Raw genomic sequence first — 26,507 nt, 5'->3', positions numbered from 1 at the left:
CTTTGGCCTGCCACTCGAGCAGACAATCAAGAAATTTAAATTTGATTCGTTGCGCAAACTGCCCAACATCAACAGCAACAGAAAATACTAGCCAGAGCGCACTCAAGTGTCAAATGTAAGGAAAGATAAAGAGAAAAAAAAAGAGAAAAGCTCACACACTTGCATTACACTTCAATCGAAGGACGTTTACCCTCTGCATTTCAACTTGACTTCTAGTCCGTGCTTTTTGCTATCGGCCTTTAATGCTCACTTTGTCAATTTGCTTGGCATTCTGCTTTAGTTTTGCATAGATTCTCATAAATTAAATTGTTTGTCGCTGGACATCACTGACAACCGGGCGATTTATGTGTGGGCGTGGTCGTGGTCAAAACCCGACGATTCAATTCATCAAAGTCAAGTCCAAATAGATGAAATTATTTAAATAATTAATTATAAATATATGAACCGAAAAACTACGTCAGTTTAACCCTCGAACCAGACTATAATCACACTTTCTACAGCTTTCGGTTGGGTCCAAACATCTGCATAGATTAGAATCTCAGTGAGGAGACCCAAAAATGCTGACAAAATTTGTTAATTTAAATTCCATACATTAGCCCGGCGACAAATATACATATTAATAATATTTGCGAACGGCAAACCGACGAGGAATTCGAAAAAAGAGCGTAAGAAAAGTGAAATGATATCGTTTGCCGGTCATTATGCATTCCGATGGCTATCTGCCCAGTTCACTTGCTCAGTGAAATTATGCTAATTTTATGTGTCAATTATCTGCCAATAAGCACGATGGGGGCTGAGATACTTTTTGGGTTACTCGGCCAAATGGGGACGAACCCTGAAGTGGCCGCTGCTCATGTGTAAACATGATTTGTGCCAGTCAAGTGGTCAGGTTCTTTTATTTTTCTGGGTCTCTGGCCCAACGAATTTGCATATTTTGTTTGCTTTATGCAAACGAACTGGAGTCTCCTCGACGAAATTTAAAACCAGGAACTTACAATAGGAGCCAGGCAATTAAATAAGACCATTAAATGCATTGTGTGATTTTTAAGACATTGACCGAGTTCGAATGGGGTGATATCATAGCTGGAGCTATAATTAGCTATGGAACGGAATATTTGCCCAAAGTGTTGAATTTCGCACATTGTTTATTTGCCGCCAACGTAAGACTTTCTCTGCCCCAAGGCAAAAACATATTTTGCCAGGCTCATGATGCAATTTCAATTAGAATCAAACGAAGCATACGAGAAGGCAAATAAGCAAATAACAAAAAAATAACATACCAGCATAAAAGTAAGCAAAGCAAATTGCTCAACACAAACGAAAAACCAGTAAGACAAACAGACAAAACGCTCGAATTAAGCAACAATTCAGCTTCAACTTGAACTCCAAAAGCGAAGCACGCGATTCCCTCAATGATATAATCGATTAGATGAAGCCATTATCATCAAACACACACGCCAACAGGTGTACACTGAAAATATTAACAGATAATTTAAAAGTTTAAAGTTTTAAAAATAAAATCTGTAAAGACAATTTGAACTATCGTATTGTTTGTGGGGGCAAGCAATCAAACATATTTTTAGATATACATGGAGTAAATTTGTCCAATTATATAAAAAATTATTATAGAAAAAAATATATTTATATAGAAAGACAATATGAAGTTTCTTAAATAGTTTGCAGAAGGCAAGCCCATACGTCATATTTTCAGATGAGTTTTTGTAAAGTGCATATCGCATTGTGGTTTCATTGAATTTAAGATATTCTACCATTGAAACAATAAAACGCAACTTAAGGCAATTATGGCTTGAGCGTACTTAAATCAGCCAATGATATTCTATTTTCTTCTGTGCACAAATGTATCTCTTAAACCGGTAGTATGTGTGTAAGCACTTTGTTAATGGGCGAAAGTCAAGAGATCGTTTGGCAAAGATTGAAAGAAACTTCTGGTCATGTAATTCTCAGACCATTCTTCCCCCATGAATCAGCATTTCCAGTAACCAGGAGAAATCAAAATAAAAGACAATCGATATAAAAAGTGTTACACTTAAATCTGCTTTGTGGCTTCAAGAGCTTCGAGTGCTTAGTAGACAAGCCACTTTGCCGGGCTATTTACAGAGCAACAGCTTCGGGGCCCAAGAACTTATGCAACCAGCGACGGGCAAATCTGCCAGGCAAATTACCATAAAATTTACATAAAAGCTTCCGTGTAAAATTTATTTAAAACAAATAAAAAGTTACAACGGCAAAAAGGTAAACAAAATGCACAAAATCCTGTGGACACTACATCTTCGGCTAGGCGGAAGCCCATAGAGGTTGTCTTGTCGGCCAGGGCCATAAACATAAACATAAACATAAACTGCCGGCCCGTCCAGCAGTAGACAACAATTGGCAACAGGTGTAGGCCAGGCCAAGACAAACCTTCGGCCAGGTCTTGGCCTTAGTCGCAGTTTTGCCCATGTTCTTGAGCCCTTATCTTTTACAGTCGAACTTGGCTAATACGAATAAAAAAGTTGTAGTTTACTGGGCATTACTTACAATAAAGCCTTTTAATTAATATAATTCCTTTTTATCATGAAAAACTAAAGATACATAGGTGTTCTCATTCATAAACCCACATTTACTTCACCATAAGGGCGGGGAAAAGAGGGTCAAAAGTTAAAAAGTCATAAAAAAATAATACTTTTGTTAATTCAATTGCAGAATTTGATTTAAAATATTTAAACAATAATATACGCTTTTAAGTAAGGTACTGAACTCGCTTCAAGGAATCTCTACTGTAACAGAACCGATTTGACAGCACAAAGGACCTAACTGAAGGGAGGGACAAGTGTGAAGCCATGAACGGGACACGTGGCCCCCTATTCGAAAACGGGTCTTAACTTGGCTTTGACAATTTGGGTTGCCCCCGGAGAAGTCGGAAACGGTTCTGGGTCCCCATTGCCAGGTTGTCCAGGCTATCCCACATACCCATCCCATATTCCAACCCATCCTGTTTGTTGCGGTCCTTGTGTCCAAGAGTTGTTGCTCAAGCCGTTGGCTTTTGTCTGTCAATTTCTGTGTTATTGTGGGGCGCTGGTGAGGTGAGGTTACTACGTGCAGGGTCCCCTTTTCCAAATGCCTCTCAAGGCCTGTCATTGTGCAAATTTACAGTTTTCCGCCAGTGGTCGAGTGGATCCGCTTGGGGAAATCTACGAAATTGTGTGGCATCAAATGCGACACTAAAAAGACAAACACGTTTTCTATTGAGCCGAGAAATTCCCGGGGGAGTCGGACTCAAAATTAGCCGAATGAAAAGGTTCAAAGCTGGCTGAAATGGGCTCCCTATCTGGAATTGGGCAGAGGCTACCGTTGGCCATGTGTGGCCGAAATAAAGCGAGGAGGAAATTAAGTAATTATGCACTTGACTGGTCGTTTTTACAACTGCCCAGGAGGCAATGTGCCGGCGTGCCAGGCATTCCATTTTTGCTGGCCTAGTACACTGACAAAAAATTAGATTTTGAGTCATGAAAGTGCTCTTAGAATTTGCTAACAACTGTGCAAAAGTATGCAAGCCAACACGTAAAATCATTTTGAAAATACTGCATTCATAAAAGTCATATCAAATCTATCGGTTTTTTTTTATTTTTAATGGAATTACTTTGTTAAGACTTCTTAATTATTTTAAAACTCAATACTTTCGCACTTTAGGACTTAGTTACTTTTTGAGGATTTATTATTAGGTATAAGTTGAGTTTTCCTCTTGGAAATTTTAAAATGCATGATTTTTGAGCAATGTGAAATGCCGGCACTCACATATTCCCAGTTGCAGCTGTAGCTGGCGTCTAAGTCCCATTTTCGGTGCCTGTCCTTATGCAGATACCAATAGCAATTTCAGTGGGTCTCCCGAAAATGGACTGGCCAAAACACACACGAACTGCAAGCTGCCATTGGCGGAGCGAATATTGGCCCATTGGCATCATGTTCGATTTTGCAGACACAGCGACGTTTTGTCTTTAACTAAATTATAGCCAATGCCCATGGACATGGATCGGAAGCTCTTGGACGGAAGGGCAGGTGGATGGGCTAGAGGCAGCGGAAGCGGAAGTCGAGGACAAAAAGGCCAAAATGCCTTCTGCTTTAGCTTTGGCATTGGCTTTAGATTCAGCTGGCTGAAATGTGCCAAAAACTATCGACGAACGAGTCCGGTGGCTGGCGGCAGAGTAGCCTGCAACTGACGTGATATCACCACCAAACTTCAAGTTTTTGAGCCGGACCCGGGACTTTGGCCCCGCCCGGCAGTCAATAGTCAACTAAACTGCATCAAACTGCCTGCCAAGTCATCCTGCCTCCGTCCTCTGTCCTCGATGCTCCGTCCTACAGCTTTTCCAGAGCTACCTCTGTCTGTCTGGAGCGATATCGATATAAGGCATTACCTGCTAAACTGTTTGGCAGCATCGCACAGGTTGGGAATCGGGCAGAATCAGGTGGAATATGGCAACCAAGAGATGGAGGCGGCATGTCAAACAGTTTTGCAATTGTTTCGAAATTGTCTCTCGTGCAAATGCAATTTTCTTCAATTTCATTTGGGCGGGGGCGGTAGAGAATCGGTGCCAATGCCAGTTGGCAGTTGGTAGTTGGCCTGGGCCAGGACTTGGCCTCATCCGCACGACTACACCGGGGATAAAAACTAATAAAAACAACTAAAGTCAGGAAGAGTGGAATGTTTTATCGTAGAAATATTCTGATAAAAAAATTGGGTGTAATCACTTCGTTTGCACTTCTTACAGAGCTATAGCCCTTTAAAATAAAAGTGGCCACATTAAACAAATTGAGTACACTTATTTTTTACCAAAATACCACTGCGTAAATGTTATATTTTAAATTTGTTGTTTGATAGATTGATGTTCAAATCTTCTTAATTTAACTTCAGAAAGTCTTAATTTCCACAACTGTTTTCTTCTCTGTGCACAACAAATTGAAGAAGAGTTTAATCTCTTACATACAACAAATTGCAGATTTGCTCATGTTCTCCCTTAGCATGACATTTAAGTTACTTGATTCTGGCATTTGTTTGTTTGTTACTTTTTGCCAAACCTAAAGAGGGGGCGTGGCTCAGGTGGTATTGCAGATTTTGGCAGTCGGCCGATAAGCTTGATTTCTGTTCTGTCACAGCTCGATTTCGATTTATGTATGTCCACCGACTGGAGTGACAACAGAAATGGATCGCTTGGGACCCAAGTACATACAGATTTAAAAGATTTCGACTTCTAATTTCCGGCATGATGAGTACGAGTATAAATAAAAGGAAGGGAAATTGGCTTTGGGGAATATTTAGAAGTAAATTTTTTTATTTAAATTGATTAAGCCATGACACCATATCGGGCTCATCAAAATGCACTCAATCACCTACGAACAATTACGGGCTCAAAATGCAACAATTTTATTACACAAAGCGTATTGTCAGACTAACAAATATATCAAAGCCAAAAGCCTGGAACATTCACAAAAATACCAGAAAAACACAGAAATGGGGGACTCTCATCCTCATCCCAAAATCCCACCATGATGATCCCAGTGAGCTCCCAATGAACAATGGCCCAATGTTGACATAATAAAACGCACATAACTACACTGGGTGGGTGAAAGGACACAAGGCCGCAGATGCCACAAATTCCGATTTTCCACAAACGTACACACACCCTGTAACACCCATATATGGTCAGTAAAAAATGTTATTAAAAAATATATCCCATAAAGGGCGAGGCAAAAAAAAAAAAAATAATAAAAGGGAGCAAAAGACTGGGACAGCCAGTTGGAAATCATATAAAAGAGAAATCAATGCAAAACTATGGATTTTAAAAGCGCTTTAAATCGCCCAAGAATATGCAGGGCCATGGGTCATAAAATTGCGGTTTCATTACACAAAAAACCTCAAACATGACATGAAAGGATAGAGCAGAGCCGGTATAAAATATGCCATTAAATCTGCGTTGGAATGGAAGACACAAGAAAAATAGATAGCACCGAAAATAACCGAAGAAGCAGGCTCTTTCTGACCACTCAATATATCCTATGCCAGAGTAATTCGGAGTTAACGATGTGTAAATACTTAAGGGCTTAAAATGCAAAGACCAGTGCCTCGCCTTTACCAATCCGCAATTATGACTACCCCAGTGAGGTGGAGTTTTCGGGTACTGGGACTGGCAACCAATTACTTCTGCCCTTTGGCCATGATTTGTCCCCGGTTTCTGAAAATGGTAACAAAATTGCAACCTCGTTTGCTGCACAAATGAGGCACATTGTAGCCAAACGAAATGGTGGAAAGGGAAACCGGCCGAGACAACTACTAGACCACATGGACACAATTACCGACAACGACAATTACCCGCCGGCAATTTGCCGGCATTAACACCCATCTCACACACAGGCATTGGCTTTTATAACTTCTTCAGAGCCAGCAAACTGAAAAACTGGAAAACTGAATAACCGAAGAACCGAAGAGCTCAAGGGAGTGAGGCTGTACCTGCATAAATATATTATGACCGCGATAAGATTGCAACGGCAGACGGGCAAATACGACCTTGAGGAGCACCTGGAATGGTCTACGTGATGCCCTCGGGACAGGGCATCGTTGCATTGTTATTCTCCCCTCTTTAAGTCCAACTCAAGCTCCATCATCATCATTAAAACCTGGCCAATAAATATGCAGGGACCAAAGCGATTTGCTAAGGTTTTTATTGTCCGGCCAGCATCAGGTGTGGATGGCTTAAATTGAATTAAATGCCGATGCTGTCGGAGACTCAAGAAGAACTCCATACTAAGAAAAACATATATAAAGCCATGGAAAAAAGTTAATGTGTTTAACTTGTATACCAAAGGACTAAGATGATCTTCCTTAATTGCATACATTTTGTTTCTTTTTGATTTATGAAATTTTACATTATTTTAATGCTACAAAACCTATTTGATAATTACAATAATTAGCAACATTTTAAAAAATGTAAATTTAAATCTATTACTCTTTTTTTACTGTGTATCTTTTGTTTTGCTTGATGCATCAGTTAAAACTCGCCCAAGTCACAGATCAAAGGGAATGGTCCTGAAACCATAATAAACCAGAAAAAAGATATACATCCTAGGAGGCGTTTTTGAGCCTAGACCCATGGGCCACGCCCCCTCCATTGCTGGACGCGTGATTTAATGAGTTCCACAGACACTGATTTATGCCTAATGACTGGGCCTAAATCGTTCCGCCCTTACACAATCCTCTTCACCCGCCAACCGTCACCGAAAAGGCCCAAAAACATGTATGCAAATTAAGCAGCCAAGTTAAACAAATGCAAAACTAAATTGCTTGAAATAAAACTTTTTGGCAGATTTAAGCCGCACATCGAGTGGGAGGAATGAGGACGAGATTTTCGAGAGCTTCTTTGGCTGCAAAAGAATGGGAATCACATCAGAAGTGAGCAAAACAGATTTGTCACAAAACCACAACAGCCAGTAAATCAGCATAAAAGGCGAATGCAAGTCAAAACATTTCAGAAATTATGACCCCGGCCAAGGGCCGCTCTGCCAGAGGGAAAAGTGCGGGTCAGGGGTCAGGGGTCGTCTGCCACAAGACCAAGCCGCAAACTGAATGGGCCTGCCAGCAATGGGAATGGAGCAGTCGGAATCGCGCTCGGACTCGAATTGGGGTTCGGGTTTTCGAAGCGGATTGGGGCTTTCTGCGGGGAGTTGGCCAATGATAATTGCCATTGCTGCATGTGGCGGAGGGTATTCCCCAAACGAATCGCAATCCCAAAATTTAACAACACCCAGGATATGGAGGGCAGAAAGGGCACGCCTTTTACATGCCCTCTCTCTTCAATACTTATACCCGCAAAAAGTACTCAGTTGTCATATTATATACAAGTTCACATATATAATTTCTCATATAAGTTTTTCTTGGTAACATTACAGCTATTTAATATTTGAAATTACCAACAAAACCAACCAAGAAATAGGACTGTGAATGATGTCTCAATATCGAGTTTCAAAATGAAATTAAATATGTGATGCCCCATGAAAGCGTATAAGATCATGTATTCAAAAGGCACATACTAAAGCCGGCGAGTATTTGTGAAGTAGCTGCTGCAGCAACAGCAGCTGAATTTCATAAATGCAATAATTGCTGCTCCTTCAACTGGTGTGAGTGTGTATCTGTGTGTGTGGCATGAGAGTGTGTGTATGTGTGTGTGTGTGTGTCTGGATGCATGCACAAAAGATGCAAATCAGTCGGACATCTGGACACAGGCAGACGAACGAGCTCACTCTCGTAAGCATAAATAAGTCGTCTGCCCCGCACCCCAAACCACGCCAAAAATCTAACGAGACCGTATGCATTACAACCGAAAGTAGCAATGCACTGAGAAAATACCATAGATAACTAAGCTCTGGAAATTAATTTTGTTTTTACTTTAAATAATAGTCCTCTATTATTATTTAGGTGAAGATCACGGTAATAAAATGGTAATGGATATTATTATGAAATAATTTAACAAATTAAAAATAAATTCAAGCAATTAAAAAAAAAATGTAATCTTAATGCTTAATGAACGTGGTAAAAACTAGCCAATAGGCTTACATTTTTCTTTGTGTAGTTCTTTTACCCATCTTGGCCAACTGTAGAAGGCGAGAAGAGGGAAATGGATTGAAGAGTTAGGACGGTGGATGGGCATAACAAACAGCTTGTTGTTGGCTGGCTTAGTTGAGCAGACATCGGAGTAGCAGTAGCCCACTGACACTTCCGTTTAGGCTTTGTTTTTTCTTGTTCTCCGCTATGTTATAACTCATGCTTGCAAAAACAAAGCAATTAAAAGCTTTAACTTAAAGCACAACATCCCAAAGCTAAAGCAAATTAATTGTGGAGTTACAGTGGGTATTTTCCTAACACAAATTATATTTGGGCTACTATCCCAAAAAACAAATCTATGAGCTATTTTTACTTGACTAGCAATCATTTTTTTTTTTTGGTTTTAAATCTTAACTTCAATTTTCTCGACATAACTATTAATACAATGTGCTTAAAAGATTTGCAGAAAACTAACTAGCTTGAAAATAATTCAAGCAATTTGGTATATAAAATATTCACTGTATTTAAGCACACACTTTTCTTGCTGTTATTTATTTATGGTCGGTCAGTCTGATGCTTATTAAATAGTTTTGCATTCGAAATTTATTTTGGTCAAAAATCTTTACTGGGGGTAATAATTTTTGGCTTTTGGCGCATGTTCACACACACACACACACACACACTTTACAGGCATTTGACTTTTAAAAGTTGAGTGCGTTTCTATTTCATGCTATGGATATAAATATTGCAGGCATTTTCTATGGCATTTTATGCTTTTAATTGAGGCAAATATCATTTAAGAGCATAAGGAAGAAACAGAAGCTGGCATGGAAAACTAGACGATAAATTCAAACCGTTTTTGGAATAAACTGTGTTGAAATAATTGAATAGAATAATAATTCAAGTATTTCAAGAACAGCTAGATATCTAGCAATTTTCGCTGGAGATCTCAGGGGAAAGATGTTTGGGGGCTTGGTAAATTCTGTGGAAATGACAGGGCGTGTCAGGTCCTGCCAAACAAAACGCACACATGCGTGGAGGCCCCACCCGTCTTCCCACTTCATGCTACTTAAACTTCAGCAAAATGTTCTGTCATTTTGACAACATTTTCCCGAGCGAAAGACAAAAACCCAGAGAGGAAAACTATCGCCATGAAGCCAAGTATTAGGCGACGTGAGTGTTGGCAAAAAAAAAAAAACGACGCAAAAAATGTGAAACCAAGGAAAACTAACATAACTGCGGAGCGAAATGTGCTTGAACAATAATAGATTCCCACACAACGAGAGATGGGTTCGGGCTTGAGTTTGAGTTTGGGTTTGTGTTTCAGGCAAAGTGCAGATCAAATGCAGTTAACTAGCTTGTTGACATCTTCACACACAATTTGCTGACAAACACAAACAGATTCAAGCGCTTTCTGGGTTTTTTCTTATCCGGTCGTCTTTGTTTCACTGGCGTTTACTTGCGTCAGGAGTTTGGGAAAATGTTTGCATCCAGAGCGCTTTACACTGCATTGTTGCAAAAGCCACAAGAACCCACAACACCTGACGAAAATTTCAGCGTATTGATTTCTATTTGGGTTTAACGAAAAGCTTATTTATTTTGAGTCCCATTTTCTTCGTCTTTAGAATATTTATTAAATTAGTATTCCTATTTAATACTCTCAACTCAAATTTTGTTAGTTTTCTTAGCTTTTTATTATAACTAACACAAGCCGGCTTCATTTTACATATTTTTCTTTGGTGTACCTACACAATTTGATACAGCTGCACATATAAATAAATGTGTGAGCGTGCGGCACATGAATGTATTTTTCATAAGTTAAGTAAAATGAAGAAAAACAATGTTGTTGGTCAAAAAGGATTGCCATTGCAGTGCGATACCTACGTGCGTTTGCAACAAATTGCAGCATAAACACTCCACAACGCCCACTGCGTCCTCCAATGGGGCCACTCATGAAAGAGTAAACGATTTTTAAATGCAATTCCACAAATGGCTCGGCCAACACTCTCCTTCGTCTGGCATTGTCGCAAGCAAGTTGTCAAAATATATTTTATTGGGGACTTTAAAATTTAATGCCCAGCCAAAGATGAAATTTTTATAAGCATTTTGATTTGCTCAGGCTGCACCTGCGGGCCAGGTTATTAAATGTCCCATGGAATATTCATGCCGGTACCGTAAAAAAAACGGAATCGGAAAATATTTGTATCTAGTAAGCGTTTGAGTCTGCATTCACGACTGCCTCGCATTTCAGTGGGGACATTCAAGTCCATACCGAGTTCGTGGCAGGAAGAAACGCCGAGGATTACGAATCCCAGCTGCTCCGGAAGTTGTTCAAGTCCAGGCCTTGACCCCCCGCAAAAGTCCTCGAAACTGTTGCTGCATGCCACTTGGTAGACAGGCTCAGGCTTTCGCATTCGCTTTCGCATAGTTTTGCGGCCTGCATGCCAAAAAGGTGCTCGCCCCCAGGACTTTTGGCAGAAAAAAGCCAGCTAATCGCATACCCTGGAGTTGTATCAGAAACACTGTTCAAAGATGTTAATATATAAAAAAGAATTTTAAACTAAAAATAAACCCACAGAAAAATCATGGTAAATCCAATTATTTTGACTTTGAATTAAATTTTTCGGTACAGATTTAGCATGGCGGAGTGTTGTGTTTAAATCAAAGTGTGTTTTTATTTTTATTTTTAATTTTTTAAGGAAAAATGTTATATTAAATTTTAAAAAATGTAAATCTACCATTTTCCTATTAAATATTTAAAGTTTTTAGTTTTTTTTATTGCAAAGCAATGTTACATTATTTTAATGTTTAAATTTACTGTGGCGCTTTTCTCTGGGTGTACTACAAAGATTCTTTGTTTTGAAAGAACTCTCTTTTAGTTTTTAAAAAGCCTTTCTTATTTTTTAAGATCTATTAATGATAGAAGCGAAAAAATTCGTAAATGGAATTGTAAAGCTCATAATGTTATTTAAGTGCACAAGTTGTCGTGAAGTGAATTTCTCCTATTTTATTTCCATTGCAAGCGCGTGTTGGTCATAGTGGTTCAAGCGGCCAAGTAAAATTTCTTTACAACTCACTTAAGGTTCTTGTTTAGTATTCAAAGCTCTGCACCAGGCAAACACTCTTCGATTGTGCTGGGCAGCCATGGCAGTGGATTTCCCCAGTCACCTACGAGTATTTCCGTACAATTTCCCCCGCTTTTCACACACTCGCCTTGTAAATCTCTGCCTTCGATTATGGAACGTTGCATACTTTGGCGCACAGGCTTGCACAAAATGTCAAAAATATGCTGGGCCAGTCGTGTGCGTATCTCGAGCACATCGTGGGTGTATCTGGATCTATATCTGTATCTGTATATGCGAAATTGCTTACTGGTACTCATTTTTTTGTGTTTTCCGCACGGACGAAAGTCAGTCAATGATACAAACAACAGACGGCAAATGGGGAAAACAACAGGAAAAAGTTCGTAGCCAAAAGCCAAAGCAATGCAATAAACGTAATTACAATTGAAATGTCCCTGGATGAGAGTTGGTTACGAGACGCAACAACAACAACATGTTTGTCAACTGGCATACATTGGAATTTATTTATAATTCCCAAACAGGCAGCTCCGGAGTCCGTTCCTTTGGCAATTACACAGACGGACTGGTCCTCGACTCAGACTCCTTTGACTCCATTTTTCAGCTTATCCAATACAATACCCAATGCACGTGTTCATATCCATTTCGAATGTCCAGGTGCCCTGCCGTTTTTCATTGTTTCGCCCGCAGTCAATTGTACCCATTTTTGTTTCCTTATTTTACCAGACCGAGCACCTTAAAGCTTTTAATACATTTGAATTTTTAAGAAACACTTTATAGTCGACACCATTTGGCTAATAAATATTATCCCGGCAAACATGCTCTTGTTTTACATTTTTTCAAGTAATCTATACAAGTTGTAATAATTGCAACTAGAAACAATTACAATCGGTATTGTTGTAAAACAATATTCACTGGAGATTTAGCAAACTTTTAATTTAAATTTAAATGTATGCTTTTTGCTATCAAGTAAGAATACATTCTTAAATGCTAAGAACAATTCTTATTTTATTTTACACACCTTGTGCTTTAAAGTTCAGATGGATTTTTGTTGGCCGTTGGCCTTCGTCACTCGACGCTGCATTGACTCAGGAAATTCAATTAAAATTGTTGAGCAGGATGCCAATTGTTTGACGGATTAGAGAGACCGAGATTAAAGGCATTCCAATAGACTATCTTTGGCTTTAATCACATCCCTTGGTTGTTCAACTCAATAACTTGACTCATTTACCGTGAGGCGCAGTTCAGTTTTTGGAGAAACTATTCCTTTAGGGTTTTTTTGGAATACAAATTTGAAATAAAAAGTTATGTTTGATTTAAGGACAAGTCGTAAATGCAAATTAAAAAAATGAACTTTAATATTAAAAGTCGAAACTTGATGGTAAATATTGCATTGAATATGTTAAAAAACTACACAGAATTTACTAAAAACAATAAACTTAGATAACAAAGTAGCATTTTTATATCGTTTTAATAATGTTATAAATGTGGATAGATATAACAAAAATTATATGAAAATTGGTTACGCATAACAGTTTGGCATTCTTTATGTACGAAGTATCAGATTTTTCCGCGGTGCCTTAAAGCTGGGTCCTGGCAATTGATGTTGCTGTTGCGATTTCTGCAGTTGCCAGCTTTTGGCCTGCGGAAGTGACAGGCAAAGGTGGCCAGCAATGCAGCCAGCCACCGCAAACACCCTCGGGCAGCATGGCCAAGTTTTCGGGACGGGTTTCGAAAGGGGCAAACAGGCCCCTTTCGGGCAAACAGGCCTACTACTCTGGCCTGGTGAAAACAAGCGTGAACAGATCCCGCCCACAACAAAAAACAGGATGCAGTGCTGCCGTGCATCCGGCGCCTTTGGCGGTTGCCTTACTGCCTGAAACTGCGACTGCCACTCGAATTCTGAATTACGAGCAGGATGGGCTGGCCGCGTGTTTAGATCCACTTCCCGGCTGCCTTTGAAAGTTTTATGCCCCCACCCATCCGCCAACTTTGCAACTGTACATAAATTTAATTTCGTTTTATGAGGAGGCCCAGCTACATCTTTTGGAACTTAGCGCACGGCACATGCACACACAGAAAATGACACTAAAATTCACTATAAAATCTACAGAGAAAAACGTTTGCAAATAAAAGACATGCTCAACATACTCATACATTTTTAATAGAGTACAATTTTGAAGTAATTGGATTATTTCTTCAACGAAGGTCCAACCAATCAAAGAAATCTTACCATATTTCTAGCGTTTATTTTTATAAGATCAAAGAGTTCCAATTGAATAACTGTTAAATAAATCTATGATGAGAACAAAAGAAGTTTTTGTGGACTTAGAGTGTATTTATTGTCAATTGATTTCTTTCCGTGTATGCACCACTAATGCAATTTTATTTCCCGCTCTGCCATTTTTCATTGCAGCTAGCCCTTGGCCATTTTGCACAGCTTTCTTTTTTGGGCGGCGCTTTTCGGGGAAACTGTTTCGGTGAGTTAAGTATGAATTATGTTGTTTTAGCGCAGCGCTTGTGAGTTTGAAAACTTATTGAAATATGCGACGGCCGTGGAAGAGCAAACTTGTGTGTGTCCTTTCAGCTTAATTGAAACTTCGGGGCCACTTACACAATATGCAGGGGATGAAAAAGTTTTACCTTGGCTGTAAATTAGCGACAGCTGTTGGCCAAAAGGTAACTGAAATTCACAGGGCAACCGTTCAATTGAATTTACACATTCACATTCCCATTCACATTCCCATTCACATATTACACAGCCACAAAATGCTTGTCAATCAGAAACGTTGGGACACTGCGGCTGACATTTGGAAAACCAAAAATCACGCTTACCATCACTCAGTCACACGGAAAAGTTCTATCTTCATCTTGAGAACTTTTCACGCACAACAAATTTTGCTAGTGGAAAACAAGTTGAAATAGAGGAAGTGCAGACAAAAATCTAACGAACGACAGAAATCTTTTGCAGCTGCTCATAAAAATGTCAGAAAATGTCTCCATCCTCATGCTCCTTCTCAATCCAAGTTGCAGCTGCTTTTGTGAGCAATTTGTTATTCGATTTTTATACGGCCATGCAAAACTTGAACAGTCGAAACTTTACTCCGCCAGAAGGAGAAATAGAAGATGTGGAAGTGACTTGGCTGGCACCACGGAAATGGCTTGAAATTGTCAGCTGCGCAATGATGCACATTAAGTGTCAAGTGCCAAAAGTTGTTGACAACAACAAGAGAGTGGGATAGATTTGTCCTCCACTGACATATCGTGTCATTCCCCCCCCCCCCCCCCCCCCCCCCCCCGACCAACTCTTAATATTTATTTATTTTGTCCGCCACTTTCCCCATTCAATTCTTTGCGATTTCCAAACGTGCTGCTTTGTGTAAACAAAATTCCAGAATGCCGAAAAGAACCCAACCCAGTTTTGGTTAAAGCTTCAGAACAACAATGAAGCAATGAGGCCACGATGTCGCCAATCTCGATATTTATTTACGTTTTCAATTCCGTTGAGAAGCTGGAGAAATTCCTCAGAGTCTTACGTGCTGCACTTTCAACCAGCAAAAAATATAGATGCAATATATAATATTCTGATGCATGTTTGCTGAAAATGCAATATGTTTTTATTACTTCTTCGCAGCTCGAGCTGCACTTGGAGTGTATATTTGCAGTACGCGTTTTGCAAACAGTTTGTATTTTAAACTTTGCGTTTTCATCAATAAATGAAAAAAGATGTGACACTGAGTGAAAATCACTTTTCTCCCAGGCACAAACATGAGTTTTCCTCTCCTAGCAAGTTTATTCAATTGGAAAAGTTGTAAAATCAACAAGTCATTGGCAAACAACGGGCCAGACGACAGCGCAAAAAACATAGCTGTTAAAATACTTTGCTTATTTGCATACAAAAATACACTCGGTGCAGCGAGAAAGAGATAAAGCGTTGGGAAATGTTAAAAGAATACATTCAAAAAATATTTTGATATTTTTAAGCACATTTTATTGAGTAATTGCTTACTTATTTTATTTATTTTTTTTTAATTACTTATTTTTTTTTCATTAACAACTTTGGGAGCCATAGAAGCTTGAAACATCTTTTCCTTATATGCTAAGAATAATAAAGAAATTATTGAACTATATAATTATTTACTTGATCATGAATATCGTATTCTTTGGCAGTAAGGCAAACTCAAATGATTAATATACTATCAGTTTGTGACTAAAATTTGTTAATTTAATAACCTATTTCTTTCTGTGCTGCCAAGCATTGTGAGTGAGCAAACATTTGCTGCCGGGACTGGAAATGGCTCCGGGTGGACTGAGTGCCGGAATGCCAGGCGGACGGACAGGCAGTCAGTCAGTCAGTCAGGTGGCTGATGCTGCTCAAGTGCCTGAAACAGTTGCAATGGCTGCCAGCAGTGCAGAAATAACTATATTTAGAACCGGAAGCGGAACCGAGCGCATCCATATGTGCTCGTGTGTCTGCGTGCGGAGCAGATGCAGCTTTTCTGGCAATTGAAACTGCCGGGATTGTATTTTCTATTGAAAAACGTAGAAGGATCGCAAGCCACCGTTATTTTGTTTCCGGAAAGGACTCTCCCGGCGAATGCTAACATCAAATGGTCCGAACAACGTCAAGAACATCTATTGTTACTTTTTTTGGTCACTTTGAAACCAAACGCTTTGTTAATTTAATTTCCCTGGAATAACTTAGCAATCTCAAAACGAACTCAACCATTCTATATATAAGCTCATTCAAATATCATGAATCTAAACTTGAAAATTAAAGGCGAGAATAAGACTAAGCTGAAAACATCGTATTTCATAACTGTAAGCATTTTTCAGTGTTTATTTAGTATGGTAAAAGTCAAAAAATAAGCAGCCGCCAGTTACTTAAAGACACATTTTTAAATAATTTTATCACAAGTTTCCAAAAAAAACACTTCTGAGTTAAGAAAAGCCCTTGAATTTCAAAACAATTTTAAGCATAAATGTTGGTTGTATCAATACATTTTTAGAAAACATTTTCTTCAATTAATTTATATTTTTAATGCTTTATCTGAACTTATATAAACAAAACAAACTTACAAAAAAATGGTCGGAAAACACCTACGTTAATTAAAAAATTTTACTTTTCTAGAAACCAAAATTTGTATAGTTAAAGTGTCGCTTTTTGATTTTTTAAATCCCAGAGTTGAAACAGCGAAAATGGCAGCTAACTTTTTGTTTGCAAGCGCCAAGCGGCCGGACGGCGAACATTTTTGCAATTCTTGTGCAAATGATGCCCTCCGGAAGAGCCGGACACATGGCTCACGGCGTCCACACAGCAGATCTGCCGTGGATTCGGAAAAACAGGGAAATCGGGGAAATGGGCGTGGGTTTCCGAAAATGGGACCGTGCTCCGCGTATCCGCAGAATCAATGTTAAGCTTGTAACGTGCAAAAGTTAATGCCCAGTCCGGCCAAAAGAGCAACAAAAACTGACCGCACGGGGCCAGCCCAAAGCGCAACTAAAAAGCCAAGCGGAAAATGGCCCCAAAAAAAAAAACAACAACAACGGCGGAGCATAGGCAACAAAATAAATACGCAAAACAAAACCAACCGGGAAAATAATCAACGAGACGTAAAAATGCTGCCATATTTAATAGGAAATTGTGTGTGTGCAAGAGAAACAATGAAACTGAAAATTATAAATGCAAAAACGATGCTCAGAACGCCATGAAAACCGAATGGAAATCGAAAAACCAAACTCCACATGAATAGATATTGCTTCTATATACATAAACATATATATATACACATATAGCATGACGGACTACTACAACGAACAAGGGCTTCAAAAAGAGCAACTACTCGTGTACGATTTTTGGCTACACCACTTGACTGGCATTGTTTTTGGCCTCTATTGTTGCATTTCTGTTGTCATTTTTAAGCCAATTTCCGTTCATTTTGACGCTTCCGCTGCGCTTTCACACACCCAAAAATAGATATGTAGACTTTAAATGGTTTGGAGATGGGTTATTTATGACGAAACAAACCGAGTTTTGGTGGCCATTTGTTTCGTAAGGACTCCAAAAGTACTGCAAACAAAATGATTTGAACTTTAAGCTTGAGTTAGCTTGGGTTGTTTTTTTCAAAATAAATAACACATTATTTGTCAAAATATGAAAGAAAATGCAGGTCTGAAGCTGTCTGTTAATTGTAATGACAGTCGGAAAATGGAAATGATAAACATTTTGCCAGAACAATAAAACCATCTATTGGATTGCTTCCTTTTATTGCACATAATCGAACTCTGAAACCAAATGGAAATTGTTTTTCGTCATCAAATCGCATCTTTGTCCTTTCTAATATCAGTTGTCCGATTATGAAAACTAATTTATCCAACAAAAAATTTCCCAGCACTTGCAGATATTGCAAAAAAGTGTACTAAATTGATTGCCCAAGCATTTTTCCAATGCCGCATGTAATGTTGATGGCCAATAACCAATAACGTCAGATATGTGCCGATATATATGCATGGCATCGTAGACAAATATAAACATATAAAGTTTATTTTACACAATTGCACTTTACAAAACCTAAAAATACTCAAACAGCAATTGGATGGGCTAGCGAGCGGCGAGTTATTATTTATGAAAAAGTTGCCTGCATGAGTAAGCAGAAACCGCACAGAACCAGATTTAATTGTTTGTTTCCGAATTGAATGCGAGTTTGTTAAATTTATTTAAAGCATATATCTCCATTAAATCGTAGGATCAATATGATTATAATGGTAAAAAAAATAATTGCAGTAAATTTTAGTTAAACATTAAATACAAAAAAATAACTAAGGATCGTCTATGTCCAGGTATTCTTAAAACATCGCGTTATATTGAGAATAGCAATATTAAATCTATTGGCCATTACTCCAGTTTTTAAAAGTATAGTCGATCTCTCTCAGCTAAGGACTTCACAGTCATCTAGAATTAAATTAATAAATAATTAAAATGTCTGACATAAATATCTACCGAATTTCTTTGATCATATTAGAAACATTCACACAAGAATTCAATATTGTATAGTTGTCTTAAAAGAGAGTATACAATTTTTGACAAGTTAAAGGTGTGTATATTCTGATAGAGGTCTTTCAATAGAGTGGAATAATGTTCGATTTAAGTTTCTTGTTTTCCATATTGACAGCAAAAATATCACTTATGCCAACAACAGCCGCAAGCGGGGGCATATTGAAGGCCCAAATACAGGGAGTATTTGTTAATATTTTCGCCCCGATAGCCGCTGACAGTTGCCGGACAATATCAACAAGGCCGTTGGAATTGCATAGGTCGCTGAAAATGGCAATATGTGTGGCCCATTCAGCCGTAGGATCTGCGGTACGGTATGGCACACAGTTGTCACGCTGTTTGCCAGATAACCGTTATTATATCCTACTCCGCCTGTTTGTTTGCACGACCCCGTTTGGACTTCGATCCATTTGACATTATGACAACGCATCACCGGACAGAGTTGGCAAATTTTGGCCACTGCATCAGTAAGCAATTTAATTGTCGCGTTTAGTCCACCTCCGATATCGCTGCGTTGGTTATCACCTTTGGGCTAGTCATTGCAACTTTTTAATAAGCTCGTTTTGAGGAGGTTTAATTAAAAACTGTGGCCCAAACAGCGGCCACTCGAAGAACAGTAGAACACTTTCTCTTAATTCAAATAATCTTTGTATCCAAACGTATTACTTTTTTTTTTAGTTCGCCCACGAGCTTAAAAAATCAATTTAGAAATTTTTTTAATTGCTGTACTAAAATTCATAAACAAAATAGCATCACCCAATTTAAATATTTTTAGCTATTTACATTTTTTTTTTAAAGTGCACAGTGCAGTGATGCAGAGTGTTTGCCAGATTTGACCCCCTGGCAAAACGTTTGCAGGCGAAGCATTCAAGAAATTTCATTATTGCGCCAGATGGACGCCGATCCAAAACCTATAGTTCTGACCGATGTTTGCATTTCCCACATACGCGAATGCACATGAAAGCTTTATTATTCCGGTTTCGGCGAAAAGTTTCACAGCCCCGAAAAGGAAACATCTGCAGGCCACATTGTTTAAGGGCAAAGTATTTTAATAATACATAATGAGATGCAGTTTGACGAGCATTTTATTAAAAAAAAATTGCATCATAAAAACGAGAGCACAATATAACAACAGTTTTGCATGGCGAAAGGTGCAAAAAGTTTATTAATTTCCACAGACAACGAATATCGTTGCCTACTTATGCGCACAAGAACAAGACAAATATGGGGTGGCAGACAAACAGCCCCTAGAACACACACGCACACATGTTTCCCAAATATTATTGCCTTGTATTTCATTTTTATGTTGACTTTTGTCTCAGTTTCCCTCCTTAACCCACCGAAAAAAATGTTTATTTGGCGTGTTGCAGCAACACAAATAATTGTCGAACAGCATGTTGCATGTATCTGCGGTTATTTACGATTGTCGTACGAAACTTAGATAAATATTAAGTATACGCAACATTGTCACGTCAGGAACTAATAAAAAATTGTTCAAGGCCTTGAAACGAACGGTTTAGAATTTATGCTGATGGAAAACTTTAAACGATAAACCATCGATAAAAACCGAACGCTGTTAGTTTTTCCGGAAAATTCAAACGGCAACAGCTGGGCGAACAAGGCAGACTCAATGCATATATTGTGCCACCCATATATGTACACTGTAAAAATTAAAAAACGTTTTCTTAGATACATTTTTGATTATATTTATTAATTCGAGTATATTATATGGTTAACGATTGTTTGGTCCTTACTTTGTCATTTTGAAGTATAAGTTATTTTATAACTATATCTATTTTTTGTTAAATGTTTTTTTTTTAATAATCATTGATTCTTTTTAAATATGTTCTTATCTTTTCTAAATTAAAAGACATAACTGATTTTATCATCCTGCAAACAATCTAAAATCTTTTATAAAATTTGTTACCATGTATAGATACACTCCTACCTATGTCTCTATAACATCCACCAAAAGTTAGCTAAAGAATAGAAAAAAAAGGGAACCGCTTTTCAGGAAACTCGCTGATGCTCCTGCTGCTACTGCCTGCCAGTGTCCATGTGCGCGTAAAGTCCATTAACATGAAAGACAAACAAACAGCCGGGCCACAGCACACTTTTGGACACTTCATAAACAACCGGGCAAAAAAAAAAATGGCTCAAAACAAAGCAAACCCTCTCGAAAAAGCGAAATTCTAGCTGCAGTTTGCAGGCGAAAAATGTGTTTAAAGAATGTGCACACATTTTGCGTTAGAATTTGGTGAGGGAATTTGATGACTTGCCGCAACGAAAACCGAAACCAAACTAGAATTATATTAATTGAAGCATACCTTTAAAGGAAATTTAGTGTAACAAAATACATTGCCTGAAATTAATTATTAGTTGCGATTGCAGTCTGGAATGTGAGCCAAACAAACAATGTGTAATTTAAGCCATTTGATTGAACGGAACATGTGATTTTACGTTGGGAACTCATCAGTAAGTTTCCTCTGCATTTGGGGTGTCGGAAATTGAAGAATTCCCAAGGCTTGCTGGCCAGAAAGGTAAGTGAGAGGCTAATTGAAGGGAGGGGGGCTTGGTGAAACAGCAAATAACAGGAATCCGGACAATTATTGTTGGCAGTATCGGTTAGGTCACGCCTTTAAGCCAATCAACTAAATCAACAATACGCATACGCCATGTGTGCCAAACACACACACACAGCGGCGCACACAAACGCTGACCCAACACGAAAATTCAAGGCTTAAAATCTAACCAAATAAAGGGATTGTGATTGTGAGGGCTGCAGACTGACAATTATTATGGGAAATGTTTTTCGGGTCTGGGAGCATTTCATTGAATACAATGGCATTAACAACAATAACAAAGATGTGCACACAATCGAGCAAATATTTAGTGAAGGGAAATAATTTCTAATAGGTTTTCCTTCCAATTGAAATCGGATATTATGTCTGGATGCGGGTTCGTGTGTGTAAGTGGCTGATTGTGTTTACGCAATGTTAGGCAGCAATACATACAACTCCATGCAAATATTTGCCCTTCATTTGGTTTTGGCTCCAAACTTTTTAATTAAATATATATGCGGCACTACAGCTGCCAAACGATGGCTTAATAATAAGGAGTTTATTATTTTTGCATTGAATTTAACTAAGCCCTTAAGTTGCTGCCCAGACCAAATCATTAGTTATGCAAAGCACGTTACAAGAACTATGCTTAAATGGGTCAAGACCCTAACTAATTTCCAATAGCACAAAGTAAACAAAGACCAAGAATTAAACCAGCAACTGATGTTCAAGTTTTGTCCCGGCTCACTGCGAAATTAAGCTGTTGCCCCAAAAAAAAATAAATGATTGTGAGCAAATATTTCGAGCTGCACGAAGTTTCTTTAGCTTCAAGGATCCCTGCTATATGTACATACATGTGTGCTTATTTCACACCTGAAGTGTGATGGAAATATGACAACAGAACAGAAGCACATCCCACCTGCAGACATGTGCCGAGTGAAAATTCTCCTGCTCGCTCGGCATCTTGAACGTGTGACTGTGGGGCATTCGTGCTTGAAGACTTTTCTCCAGCTCTCTGAAGCCAAACATAACTGAAGCTCTTATTTCACAAGCAGCCTTCCCGTTTTTACGATAACACTTCGAAAAACATCAAAATGGAAAAGATGACTAGGAATGTTGTGTTATTTTGTTACGGGAATTCAAAAAAAAGAGAAAAGCAAAGCACAAAACAAGCAAAAGACACCATTTGCAATTAGAAAAAAATTATTATTATTATTTTTGTACTTTTCTATTTTAAACTTGGCTTTCTAAATTAAATTTATGTAGTATATTTATTGGTTAAGAATTTTGTTTGTTTTTTTTGTTATATTTTATTTATTTATTTTATGGTTTCACTACGATTTTTTACGAGAAATGTTCCTAGCATTTGCCCGACATACTTGACATCATCATTGTTTGTTGACATCGATATTTTTTTCTCTCGTCACCGACACTTTGATTGAAAATGCAAATCGCAAAAAGTTGGTAAATATGAACAATCAGTTCAGCGTTTCGCTTCCTACTTTTTGTCCTTAGTCAGTAGTTATCAGCCTTCAATCCATATCCCTTTCCTGACACTTGAATAAACTGTGCCCCTTCATCATGATAATCAACTTAATCGACAGCATTCCATTGCAGACGTCCAAAAATCTGACAAGTCACCAAAAACTTTACCCAACTCCCAACCCTCATGTTATATTATTTCCCCCTGTTTATTAGCATTTGGCTGATCATCCAATGGGAACTATACACACGTGCAATAGAGCAGAAATGTTCATTTAATGTTGTACGAGAGCAAATATTTGTATGGCCTTGACAAATCAGTTTTCTGGTATTTTTTATAATAAGCAGCATGACAAAACGCCAAACTCACCCACACAAAAGTCAATTGATTGGGGAGCTGCCGAAATTCCTTTAGGCACAGAGGGAGAAGCTTGATGGCAAAAAATAGAAGCCGTGCTAAACTCATTCTTATATGGCCCGAATTGATTTCGGAAACGACAAAAAAAAAGCAGAGCAAGTGGGCACTATATACACAATTATGGGCAAAATAATAATTTGGAAAATAATTATACTTTGTATTATTATACTTTTTGCTAGCAACATTTTTTTTTTGTGCTGGACAAGTTATTGTTAATAACAAACATTCTGAATTTATTAAAGTTATTAAAAATGTTGTCTAGACCTTTGGATATAAGCAGAGCCATCAAATAAAATCTAAAAATAAAACTATGTTTTTAGTTCTATTATTTTCTCTTGACTGTACCTCTCCCTGGATATACATCAAGCTTACTCACACGGCCCGCAAAGAAAAGAGCAAATTTTGGTTGCCTTTTGTGAGTTGGTTTTCCTGTTGCGAGAACGACACGGCATTTATAAAAATCATACGCCCTGTTGTACCAGCAGCACACGGCGGCAGGACAAAGGCAAACGGCAATATATTCGTATCGCTTGTCAGCCAACATGTTCGCGAACGATTTCCGCATACGTAATGTCGATTTCTGACAAAAACTGTCACCTTCTTTGGGGGCGTCTGGTGGTTCATAAAAACATTGACTCCTTGGCTCTGGCAGCGTTCGAACTTCGAAGCGCCAAATCAGAATGAATCCCCATCATTAACAGGCCTAATCCACTTGCCTTCGGTGAGTTGAAGTGTGAAGGATCCGCCCAGTTAAGCAAATCACTTGGCCATTGTTTGGATGGCTTCCTCTTTGCCAACTTTTGCCTCTAATTTGGCCATAATTGATGTTGGCAGGTGAAGCTCAATTCAACCACTAAATCTAAATTTATAAGGAAAAACTTAAGGAATACAGTCTCAAAGTTCTGACAGGCTTGACAACACCTTTCTATTAAAATACATTATTAAATGTTGGTAATTACCTTCCCACATTATTACTTTAGTGTTTTTGTATCCATCATGACATTAACAAAAGAGGTGAAAATCTGGAAGGTGTAATTTAAGTACCGCCCAGCTAACTTTTTTAGCAAAAGAAATTTCTGAATATTCTGTGGAATAAAAATTAAATATCTAATTTGTAAGAACCGATTTTTGGGTTTTGAAATTAAACTCAAAACTCAAATGGTTTTAAGTTATTGAGTTGCGAGCGAACAGGAAAGATAAAAAACAGCACTTTTGACGTCGTGAAAAACTACCACTCAATTTATAGGAAGCTCCGCCACCCGAAAAATACCTGCTCAAAGTGGTAAGAAGTTGTCTATCGGCAACATTTACACCTACGAACACACGCACGTCAAATGTGACAGGAAAACTTCAGGACGACAATTGAAGGGGCGTTTGTGAGTTTGGGCGTGTTCTTAGACAAGTCCTTCAATTGCTGTAGCAAAAAAACTTTGCCCAATTTAAAAGGAAAAATATTGAGAGTGGGTGCACAAGAAATAAATCAATTAAATCAAAAGTTGGTCCTTAAAATGCACATCGAGGGCTTGAATTGAATTGAATTTACTCATTTTGGCTATAAAATGTGCAAATAAAAGTTTCAAAAATCGGATTTCACATTATCATTATTCATTTACAACAATTTCATGACTATATTTCCAGTGTCAAACCCGAAAGACATCAGGTATTAGTAGCGTCTTGACAGATTCCGGCCAAGTTGAAGTGTCTTTCGTAGGCAATCACTCCCTCGTCACTTGGCAACGATTTTGAATCCGAGTCTGTCAATCAGCACTGACTTGTATTTGCTGTTTTGTTTGTTTAAGGCAACACAAAAAATAACAAGCCGAACAAACCAACTAATTGGTTAAAATGCAAAGCAGAGCGGCAAAGCAAATTTTTTGGGCCTGACAAAAAGTTTTACGCTTATTACACCAAGAGCAAAACAAAGTCAAGTGATGCAAAAAAGAAAAGCAGAAATGGTGTTGAGAAATTCATGATTCATTAGGAAAGTCAGAGCGGCGCAAGTGGGTAACTTTTCAGCCACGTCTATTGCACCCACTGGCAGCTGCCTTGGCTAATTTGAATTTTTTGGCGACGCCAAAGACGCAACCACCGCACCACCGACGACGGCGGTGTCCCATTGGAAGTAGTCGGGCATGACAGCTCCTTAAGCGCCTGAGTGATTGACATCAAAAAGGGTCTAGAGCAGATAATAATGAACGTTCATGCACTCAGAAGAAACCCGAGTGAGATTAATATTATTTGAAATGCTCTTTGTTTAATTAAACATCCCAAAATGATGAATGATAAAGGATGAAGAAACCGATAAATTCGTTCCACTATGTATATTTAGTACATATTTTAATTAATTATATGTTTAATTCTAAAAGCGCTTCCTATTTTAATTTATCTTCATTTATTTAGTTTTTGAATAAATGATTAGTTCATCCTTGTATTCCTTCAATGTATATAAATAACTATGAAAACTTCAAGAGGAGAATTATAGTTTATTTTCCCACAGTGTACATATGTACGCAAGTATTTAAGGTATATAATTAAAATTGCGCATCATTAGGAATTCGTAAATTTTCCTAAACTTGTTGCCAAAGTTTAAACAGCCAATGCTGAAAGATTGAATGAGAGGGCAGTTTTTCCAAACTGTTTTTCGAGATGTCCGCACTTGAAAATCCCTTAAAAGGAAGTTGCCTAAGCTCACTAATGATACAAAAAAAAAATAAAGCCGCCTAAAGATGAGGGAAAATTCACCCATATTTTCCCTAAGGTTGTTGGGGACAACGTTCTCGACACTTGTTCAAAGGTAATTTAAAAATGGTAAGGTTTCCCGGGACAACAACAAAAGACTCTACAGTTTTCCGAATCAAATATAGTGAGAAATAAAAGTCTGGTTCAACCCAAAACCTTTCCATCTGACAAGCGTCTTAAGCAACTGGCTAACAAATCTCACTAAATGCCAAGACAAAAGTAAATGAAATTGCACTAAATCTACGCGGAATTTGTCTTGGAGAAATTTCAACCTTTTGCCCCAAGCTCGATGGGGTTTTTGGGGATTTCTCGAGGATTGTTGGGCTGGCATCATCAAAAAGGTACGAACAGGCCTAGGCCAAAGTGATAAACCGTTTCCACTGACATTGCATATAAATCTGCGACAAAGTTGCGTCTGCCACGGATAGCTCCAAAATCGTGCCGGATTTGTCACGCCAAATCGCTGGAAATGCTTTGGCCTTGTTTATGCCCAACTTTCCTCCCACTTTTCCCTATTCTAGCTTACGAATTTCGCACAACAACAATGAGAGAGTCGTAAATCTTTGAGTAGCTTATCTCC

General features: G+C 38.3%; 1 protein-coding gene across 2 annotated transcripts in view; it reads left to right on the top strand.

The window, feature by feature from the left end:
* The window catches only part of LOC128252269 (serine-rich adhesin for platelets), a 51,618-nt gene that overhangs the window by 1,555 nt on the left and 23,556 nt on the right, over positions 1-26,507 (top strand). Inside the window, exon 2 of one of the 2 annotated variants that reach the window (XM_052979879.1) lies at positions 14,090-14,153. The exons of the other annotated variant lie outside the window; for it this stretch is intronic. The gene's annotated coding sequence lies outside the window, so the exon portion shown is untranslated. The remainder of the gene's footprint in view (positions 1-14,089; positions 14,154-26,507) is intronic. 2 annotated transcript variants of the gene reach the window in all.

Source organism: Drosophila gunungcola, chromosome 3R (genome assembly GCF_025200985.1).
Source record: "Drosophila gunungcola strain Sukarami chromosome 3R, Dgunungcola_SK_2, whole genome shotgun sequence".
In the NCBI taxonomy this organism is placed as follows: Eukaryota; Metazoa; Arthropoda; class Insecta; order Diptera; family Drosophilidae; genus Drosophila; species Drosophila gunungcola.
The sequence above is the reverse complement of the archived record's forward strand: the minus strand, read 5'-3'. Positions and strand labels throughout refer to the sequence as shown.